Raw genomic sequence first — 10154 nt, forward strand, 5'->3', positions numbered from 1 at the left:
AGAGGAGGACATTAAATATATAATACCAAACTTCTACATGTACTATGAAATACCTGTTGTTACCTTATTAGGTAGTCCTGCCAAACAGTCATTTTCTTTCTGTCTTAATTGACTTAAAATATGGAGATTCTGCGCTCCCCTGGTGTTTTGCTAAGGCTTTTGAAAGCATAACTGAAGAGCTGCAGACTCATACGCATTCTAATGGTCTGCTCATTTAATAACAGCATTGTGCGCAAGAAGACTCAAGGAAAATAATTAACTCTGACAGTTCAATTTTTATTTTTTTGTTATTCAAGGATGATGCACTCTATATTTCTTGGCTTTTGCTTTACCATTCTCTTACTCACAGGGCATAGATGTATTGACAAGCGTGTGCCTACTTAGCGAATGCTTTGGCTTCTGCTGCTGTATCCTGAGACAGAACAAGCCCCCTAGGAAAATATGTTGTAGAAGTATTGGCAGCGAAGGTTGGTTCACACATGCATGAATCAAGGTGTCATGTGGTAACAATAGAGATGGGGAAAGTCTAGAGTGACACACAGCATGAACTTCTGGTAAAACATTACATCTGCCTTTGCATTAGAAGTTGTTATGGGAAAGATGGTGTGACTCTAGTCTTTGTATACCCCTTTGGTGGTTACTTGCGTATGCAAATGAGACATCAACAGATCACACACACCGCAGAGGGGACTGCCATAACATTTTACATTACCTCAAGCACTAGCATGTTCTATATTGTCTCAAGCACAATGTTTACACATTCAGCTGTGGCTCATCAAGTCTTTCGTGATCAAATGATGGGGTGCACAAATATTTATTTATTTGGAAGCATTTATAAACTGCTTAAGATTTTTAAAAATCTTCAAGAAGTGTGCACTATAAAAAAGAAAGAATATTGTTAAAACAACCTAAAACCAATTAAACAAAAGTATAAAAGCATTTAAACAGCAAATAAAACAAGAATTCATGCATAAGTGAACTGCCCAAGTAAATCTAAAATGAAAAAGAATGCAAAACAGGCTTAATAATAAAATTTCCAGAGAGCTTCAACCAGACTACAAGAGTATTACTAGGAAAATGTTATTATTTATTGAATTTATATGCTGCCCTACGTGGATGGCGCTGTGGGTAAAACCTCAGCGCCTAGGACTTGCCGATCGTCAGGTCGGTGGTTCGAATCCCCGCGGCGGGGTGCGCTCCCGCTGCTTGGTCCCAGCGCCTGCCATCCTAGCAGTTCGAAAGCACCCCCGGGTGCAAGTAGATAAATAGGGACCACTTACTAGCGGGAAGGTAAACGGTGTTTCCATGTGCTGCGCTGGCTCGCCAGATGCAGCTTGTCACGCTGGCCACATGACCCGGAAGTGTCTTCGGACAGCGCTGGCCGCCGGCCTCTTAAGCGAGATGGGTGCACAACCCCAGAGTTGGACACGACTGGCCCGTATGGGCAGGGGTACCTTTACCTTTACCTATACCCGGAGGTCTCAGGGCGGTCCACAGAAAAGAATAATAACTGACTTGCAGCTAGACCTATATCTTCCAAGTTTACCTAATTAATAAGTAGAACTCCTTTTCTTCTTTTATAATAAATAAAAATATAATAATTTATTGCTGATTGTGAGCTGCCTTGAGAAACCCGTGGTCTTGAGAAAAACTGCATAAAAGTCACTTAAATAAATACAAAAACATATTTCTCATGGTGTGTATTTGCTTCTGTAGAGGATTCTTGTAAAGCTGTGTGAGTAAAGATCATTTCATGTGATCCATTCTATTGCTAGAGCTCACTTCTACTTGTTTATTTTTTTTAACAGTGAAAGCAGGTGAAGAAGAAGAAGAGTTTGGATTTGATATCCCGCTTTATCACTACCCGAAGGAGTCTCACAGCGGCTAACATTCTCCTTTCCCTTCCTCCCCCACAACAAACACTCTGTGAGGTGAGTGGGGCTGAGAGACTTCAGAGAAGTGTGACTAGCCCAAGGTCACCCAGCAGCTGCATGTGGAGGAGCGGAGACACGAACCCGGTTCACCAGATTATGAGACTACCGCTCTTAACCACTACACCACACTGGCTCTCAGTGTGACCTCTGCATATTTGCCCAACATGCTAGTCACCACTACAGCAAGCCTATCCCATTTATTTTATTTTAAGTAGAGCTCTGTTTTGTTATTATATAAGAGTAGTTTGTATTGGTTTTAACTGGCACAGGTTTTTTAAGTTGCTTTATACTTTTTTTAAAAAAAGGAAATAGACAAATACTTTTTAAAAGTAAACATTTCCCACCCTATAAGAGAGTGCTATTTTAGGACAACGGAGTAGATCTGGTTGTTTGTTAGGGACTTTGGGGACAGGTTTTGTCTGGAGAGATACTTGATCATGTACATTTCTGAAAAGGATCAAATAATTATGTATGCTTGCGTATTCTCTCCCCCCACCCCACCCCCACCAAGTCTAAGTAATGATCAGCTCTCATTCCCAAACTGGGGCAATAGTACCCTTGGGTGTACTGGAACTTTCATTAGGAGATACTTGAGAAAAATCCAGTAATGGCTGCTATTATTTCTCCAATCTCGTCTCTAAGATGCATATCCAGATTTATGGAAAATGCACAAATAGCTCGGACATTAGCTAAAAACCAAGAAGGCACCACATTGTGTAGTTCTTGGTATATATTTGTCACATGTGGATTTCATCTCTTTACTGGTCTTGGACCACCTGATTATTCCTTCAGTCTGCTGCAGGGGCTTCTGGAGGGATTAGTGTATAGGCCATCTGTGGCTCTCATGTGTCATGTGTCTGATTTAGCACATCAGAAGAATTAACACAACGGTGTACTTAGAAGATTCTGCCTCAGTATGAATGCCCACTTGGATGTCCTGTAAGCTTGGGCCTATGAGTCTTGGGTTCATATTTCGACTCAGCTTTGACTTCATTTCCCAATATGAAACTTATGCTGCAACCCTTTAAGCACGTATAGGGGAGTAAACCCCACAGAACTTAAAGAAACTTACTTCTGCACATGTCACTTGCATTATTTTGTTGTAATGCAAGAACCCTGAAAGTTAGATCAGTAATAGCCACATATTACATACGTGGGGTTAAGCCTGAAAGAAAGCTTCTTGGCTCAATCCACAAGCTGTATAATAATTAATAGTAGCAGCTACAAACTTTAGTTAGATCATTAATCAACTACGTTTTTCATTGATTAATTTAGGGCTCCATAATCAGCTAAATCTTTTGTTGATTAGTCAGAGTTCCAGTCAGTAGAGCTGTGCATTAAAGGTCCATACCCTTGTTTTATTTGAGGGTGGTATTTTGGTACTATTACTATAACATAGAAAAATAAAGTATTTATGATCCCCGTGTTTCCTTGAGTTAAATCATGGCTAGGCAAACTAGGCCCGGGGGCCAGATCTGGCCCAATCGCCTTCTAAATCCGGCCCGCGGACGGTCTGGGAATCAGCGTGTTTTTACATGGGTAGAATGTGCCCTTTATTTAAAATGCATCTGTGGGTTATTTGTGGGGCTTAGGAATTTGTTTTTGTTTTTTTCTTCTTCAAAATATAGTCTGGTCCCCCCACAAGGTCTGAGGGACAGTGGACTGGCCTCCTGCTGAAAAAGTTTGCTGATCCCTGAGTTAAATGAACTACATTGCATTATAGATTCAGGTAGGTAGCCATGTTGGTCTGACGCAGTCGAAATATATAAAGAAATTAAAAAATTGTCCAGTAGCACCTTAGAGACCAACTAAGTTTGTTCTTGGTATAAGCTTTCATGTTGAGTGTGCATGCACACGAAAGCTTATACCAAGAACAAACCTAGTTGGTCTCTAAGGTGCTACTGACATATATATAGATAGACTACATTGCTTTATGTTTGAATTTCTCAAATGATAATCCATACTGAAATTTTGCAAATAGAACCAGTGAGTTAACTGATTGGGTAAAAGGAAGGTGATTAACCAAACTTTTTTTTAAAAAAGAAAAGGAGTGACAGAAACCAGTAAAACTTGCAGCCCATTTTGCAGGAGTGTTGTGAGAGTAAAGGATTGTAAGAACCTATATTAATATCATTGCTGATGATGATCAATCACTTCTTCCAGGTCTTTAGCCCTACAATTTCATGAATCCTGACTTAAAGGAATATGCATAAAACAGATTTTAGTGGTTCCTGAAATAATCCTCATCAATTCAATTACATAGGCAAGAGGCCAAGGACTGTTATAGGGCAGCCGTTACAGAATATTTATCGGGATGTAGCAATGTGTCACCTCATTTTTAATCCACATGACTTTTTTTTTTGCCTCAGTGTTATCCTGAAGAGTTAACACTAGATTTTAGGTGTCATGTTAACCTTCCAGCTAGAACAGCCAAGGCTGTGTCATCCAATGCCAGAGCCATAAGCCACTTAATTACTGCAGCCTTCTGCACAAGCAAGCACTCTGGAGGTTAATCTCTTGTTTGATGTGGACTGAAACTGTCTTAACAATAGCTATTTGCAACCTGTCTGGTAGCACCTGGATCTCTGGCATGCAGTAAATTGTATAGGTTAGCCACATAGTGACACTGTTAAAGTTGTTTAAGTAGATAAGCTTTATATACAGAGAACAAGAACCTGGCCTAGTCTGCATGGATTTTGTTTTACACTACCACAATCTCCAAGCGGAGCTAGATCCCAGGGATCCCAGGGTTTGGTTTCCTTTGGAATGAGGTACATTGGAGACCATGGTGTCTTTAGGATATACTGTATATGTGTTTATTTACACATGTATACAATCTCTGCCTGCAGTAGGAGGGTTCACAGCATTAACACCCCAAGTGGGTCTTGCTTTTCCCAGAGCCACAGCCTTGGATTTCAACCAATATCAGGCTCAGCTCTGTCTCTCAGCTGCCCAGGCTGCAGTTTACCAGATTCTACATTCTAGCTCACATAACTCAATTCCCAACTCTGGTCTACCAAGGAGTTGAGGGAAGGGGGCCACCCATTTGCACAGCACCACTTCCTTTGTTGCCTTAATAGCCCATCCTTAGAGGGCCATTGCCTCTTACCTTGAAGCTAGCCTGGCTATTCCAGGAATAGAATCCATGCTGGATCCAGAAGAGAGTTCTACCTTCTACCTACCTGCCCCCCAAACTCATAGCGCTGTTATTTACCAGTCAAGCTCTCCCCACTTGAGTGTGTAAGTCACAGAGCTCTACAAAGTTTTCTTGAACTTAGTTGTTTTTTCTTTCAAATTACATGTTTAGAATTAGAGTGACAATAGATTACAATAGAAGAGGAACAGGGTACTTATGACCCTTCCAAATGTTGTTCGAGTTGGGCTACAACTCTCATCATTCCTGATAGTGGGCCATGCTGGCTGGGCAGATGGGAATTGAAATCCAACAATTCTCTTTTCTGTGGTTACGCAAGGACCCTCTGGAGTAATCTCCCTCCTGCCGTTCAGGCATCAACTTTTGGCAGGTTTTAAACACTTACTGAAAACTCATCTGTTCAGGCGGGCTTTCCCTGATCATTACCATTTTGTTTAGATCATGCTGCTCAGTATTTTGTTTTAATAATTTGTTTTAATATGCTACTAGGTTTTGATATTATATGTTCATTTGGTTTTTATCACATGACTTTATAACTGTAATGCTCTGCATACCGCTTAGTATTTTTTGTATTATGTTGCATATAAGTAAATAAAATGTGAAGAGCCACAGGTTCCCCATAGCTGATGTAATTGAATAATTTGATATATTTAAATCCAGTATTGATTAAATACAGAGCCCCAAATGAAATCGGCGTGATTTCCTGAAAGAATGGCAGCATCTTAATTTTCAAATAATTGAACCTTGTTTCAAAAGATTCACGCACATACACACTTCAAGTCACTAGCAATACATTGATTCTCTCAGGCACAGAAAGATAGTCTATCTTCATGTTTCAGTGACAAATATTTGTAATCTTTTTCTAATTTAAAAAGAAACCCCTTCATATTTGATATTGCTGTACAGGAGGATCCAGAATATTTACATTTCTGTTTTCTTCATAGCTTCAGTTATTTGAATTAATGCTTGAACCTTCCCTGCTATAAGTCTTGGGTGCTATTCACCCTAATCTCAGTGAGTCTACTCTGAGTAAAACTTAGTTGAAGACTGCCACTTACATTTTACTTTCCAACTCCATAGTGTGTCAGCCTTTCCCAATCTGGTGCCCTTCAGATGTTTTTGACTGCAAGCCACACCATCCCTGACCATTAGCTTTACAGTCTGGGGCTGATAGGAGATGTGTAACCCAATGATATTTGGAAGCTCTTGGGTTGGGGGAGACTGGTGTATTCCAAAAAAGGATGCCCAAAACGCCAGAGTGATGAGTTCTAGCACTTTATTAAATAAGGTAGAGACAAATCAGCAAATCAGCCTGCCAGTTCTCCTAGGTTTTGTAGATGCAGGACAGACTCTGCAGCAAGGAGATGACTTATCCGTGCCCAAGCAAATATCCATACATTCTTTATATACAAAGCAACATACCTCACCTTGTCTTGGACCTCCATCACTTCATCTGCCCAGATGAGGTTGCAGGTGGCAAATACCCAAGCCTTACAAATAGTTCCACTTCCTGGGCTCAGAGCCCAGCACCCCAAGTCCACAGATAAGGACAACATCAAAGCAAACCAATTAGCTTATATCTAAGCAAGTGACTATAAACACATATAAGCTTATTGCTACAACAACTACCAATTAATTGTGGTGTTATCTTGACTACCAAATAGTGTAAACAAAGCTTCTGGAACAGTTCATCTTTGGTTCAACACACTTAGATACGTGTGTGTGTGTGTGTGTGTGTGTGTGGTAGGGTGTGTGTGTTGTAGGGTATGCTTTCTCTAGAAACAGGGTGTAAATCTTCTTCAGCATCTCCACCCTACAGTGCTGCCTTTAACAAAAGATTAAAAGTAAACAGCGGCACAATCCTGTCCCTGAGGTATGTCCACTCACTTGACAATAAGATTGTTGCTAAATCCTCTTTGCACCAGCGGAACACAAACATATGCAGGATTCAAAAGCCAGTGCAACATACTGCTGATAGAGCAACTTCTATACCAGTGTGACACCACTGACTCAGGTGAAGAAAATGAAAGGGTTTGGAGCATGATGGGGTTCCTGTGAACTTTGCTCATGATCCTAAACTTGCTGAGAGATCAGGCCTTCCCTGTGATGTCAGCATAACGTGATGCCTGTAAAAAGGGTGGTTCAAATTAAAAACATTCTCGTTTATGCCAACAGAAAGAGTTCCAGATGATGATGATTTGCCACCCATCTGACTGGGTTGCCCTTGCCACTCTGGGTGGCTCCCAACAAAATATTAAGAACACAATAAAACATCAAACATTTTTTTTTTTAATTCCTATACAGGTTGTCTTCAGATGTCTTCTAAAAGTCAAAGAGCTGTTTATTTTCTTGACATCTGATGGGAGGGTGAGCACCAATACCGAGAAGGCCCTCAGATCTGGATTGCAGTGTCCAGGCTGAACGTGGGGGGATGGAGATGCTTCTTCAAGGTATAGGCTGTTTAGGGCTTTAAAGGTCAGCACTAACACTCGACAATTATCGTTTCCTTCCCAGCCCAAACTGGGAATACAGGACTGAGCATACCATCCACTCTCTGAACAGCCAGGAAACACAGATCTCATATATCAAGGTACACGGCATAGGGCCACATCTCTCTGTCCTGATGTTTTGAGAAATTAAGACAAGCACACATGGGAACTCTGGGCAAAGGGCACTTTGCACAAACAAGTAACCAAGGACAACAAGAGAAGCACAAGTAGGGCATATTACTAACATTCATCTTCTCAGAAATAATAGGGACCATGCCTCAAGATTCTAGAGGTAGGAACCCCAGTTCCAGATGCTGGAAGAGCAAAGTAAGGCAGGAAAGGTAAGCTGGGACACCAACAGTATGGTCCATTCATCAATACAATTTATTTTATTCCAAATTCTATATTGTTTTAGTCTGTGTTGTACACTACATTGGTAGGTGGGTACGTGGGTTTTTGTTTCGTTTTTTAAAGTTAAGCAGTATAAAAATTTATATAAAAATAATGAAATTAAATTAACAAGGCAGCAATGAGGCTCACCATTTGAGAGTGTCTCAAAGCAGGATACCTGCGTACCTTCAATTTGCCCAGTCCCAAGAAGAGAGGTAGCTGTGTAAAATGCAAACATGCTGACTCTTCTTGTAATTACCTTCCTTCACTCAACCAGTGGAAAGTTCCCTTCATTCTCATAAAGAAGAGACAGGTTAGGTTTGCAGCAAGTGGGGGGGGGGGTCCACCACATGAGGATTAAGGGGGTTGTGGGTGAGCAGGAGAGAACCCTTTGTTGGCGAATGCTGGGCATTCTGCTCTGCCTGTTGTTACTGTGATGTGTTCTTCCTTGCAAGGTGCTCTCAGGGGAAACAAACAAACAAAAAGCTACTAATAACTTTGCCCTAAATACTGCTAATGTATGTCTTGGCTAGCAGTCTGACCTTACATGTGTTTACTAGTCACAAGTGAGTTCTGCTTAAGTCATTGGCACTTACTATTACACAAGCATGCATAGGTTTGTAGCCTAAATCACATGACAAAATAATGGGGCGCATACTTATAGTATGGTTTTATATTCTGTTCTAAACCACTTGATATATTTTTTAAATAAACAGTGGTATGCAAATGTTTTTTTAAAAAATAAATAAGTTTCAGTGGGACTTTGGCCTAGTAGTCACTGGGGTGGTAAACTTCTGCATTAACTGTACCACTTGAGACTGCAGGTGAGGAGGGTATGTGGTTTAATGTTTCTTTATTTTTTAAAAAAATTCTCACACATAGAAAATTAGCATCTTAGGGAGAAGGCTAGCATTCTTTCCCCTAGCATCTATTATTCTATGCGGATATTTATGGAGAAGCACTTCATAATGTGAGGTCCCTGCTTCAGTCTCAGGTGGTACAGTCCAGAATTTGCATCATACAGCACAACTAAATTTAATTGGATCAGGGCAATCATGCCTAGCATTCATATAACACATTTCAGGTGTTCAAAGCCTCCACATGTATATTATATTTGTAATCCTTGCAACCAACCTGTAAGTGTAGGTAATTCTTATTATCCCCACACAAGAAATGGAGTGAAGGCTGAGTTCTTAAAGCCACTTCCTGTGCAATCCTATGAATCATGGTCAACCCAATATTTTTTGCTGGCTGATGCACAACACCCAACTGCAGTACCTCTCCCAAGTCAAGATCCATAGTACCAAGTCTCACCAAATTATTTTAGCACCTGAGTCAGAAAATCCCACAATTACCTCTCCCCAGCCTAGGAGTAGCAGCAGCAGCAGCAATAATAATAATAAAACATTAAATCACAATTTGCTGTCCTTCTGTGCCACCCAAATTCATCTGCCTGAGGCAGCCATCTTCCTCTGCCTAATGGTGGGGCCGCCCTGCAATCCACGATTACTAAGAAGGAAGTTCCACTGTGTTCAATGGAGCCTCCTCTATAGGACTAGAATTGCAGCCTCAGTGAGTTTGAAGATGAGGAAAGGTTTGACCTGAGGAATGTCTAGCTCACGGGCCTCTGTGTTACTAGCTCTCAGGTGGGCTTCTTAATGTGACTTAAGAATTGGAAACTAACTTGATAACATTTTAGAACAAAGTTGGGAAGCCTGTGGTCCTCTCCAAATGTTGCTGGTCTCCAACTCTCCTCAACCCCTGCCAGCATGGCCATTGGTCAGGGATGATGAGAGTTTTGGTCCAATAACAGAGAGCCACAGGTTCCCCATCTCTGCTTTAGAAGGTATTTTAGGACAGTTAATAAATGCCAGCTTTATACCATCCCACATTAGCTGTACGTTGACTTACATACGTTGTTTTACCACTTTGGCAACAAACATCTAACAAATTAACTCATATGCAAGTGATTAAATGGTGATTAGTTCCCCCGCCTCTATCTCCTTTTCAGAGGAGGTCACTGAAATACACTTAGGTGCTGTCAGAGGAGTGGTGGTGTTTTTTGGTAGTACTCTAAATGCCTTTTCCTTGACTGGCCCTTTTCACATTTCAGCATTAAAACAGAACTTTCTTAATCAGGCAGATTTCATTTATGACAATCACACTGAGAGCTTATGTGGTTATTTT

General features: G+C 40.9%; 1 long non-coding RNA gene across 1 annotated transcript; it reads left to right on the top strand.

Annotated features, from left to right (window-relative positions):
* The first annotated feature begins 3569 nt into the window (after positions 1-3569).
* LOC310852545 lies at positions 3570-8044 on the top strand. The gene is made up of 2 exons (XR_014568246.1): positions 3570-3663; positions 7603-8044. It is a non-coding gene; the product is annotated as an uncharacterized lncRNA (long non-coding RNA).
* Positions 8045-10154: the final 2110 nt, after the last annotated feature.

Source organism: Podarcis gaigeae (assembly GCF_964106915.1).
Source record: "Podarcis gaigeae genome assembly, chromosome: 9".
Classification (NCBI taxonomy): domain Eukaryota; kingdom Metazoa; phylum Chordata; class Lepidosauria; order Squamata; family Lacertidae; genus Podarcis; species Podarcis gaigeae.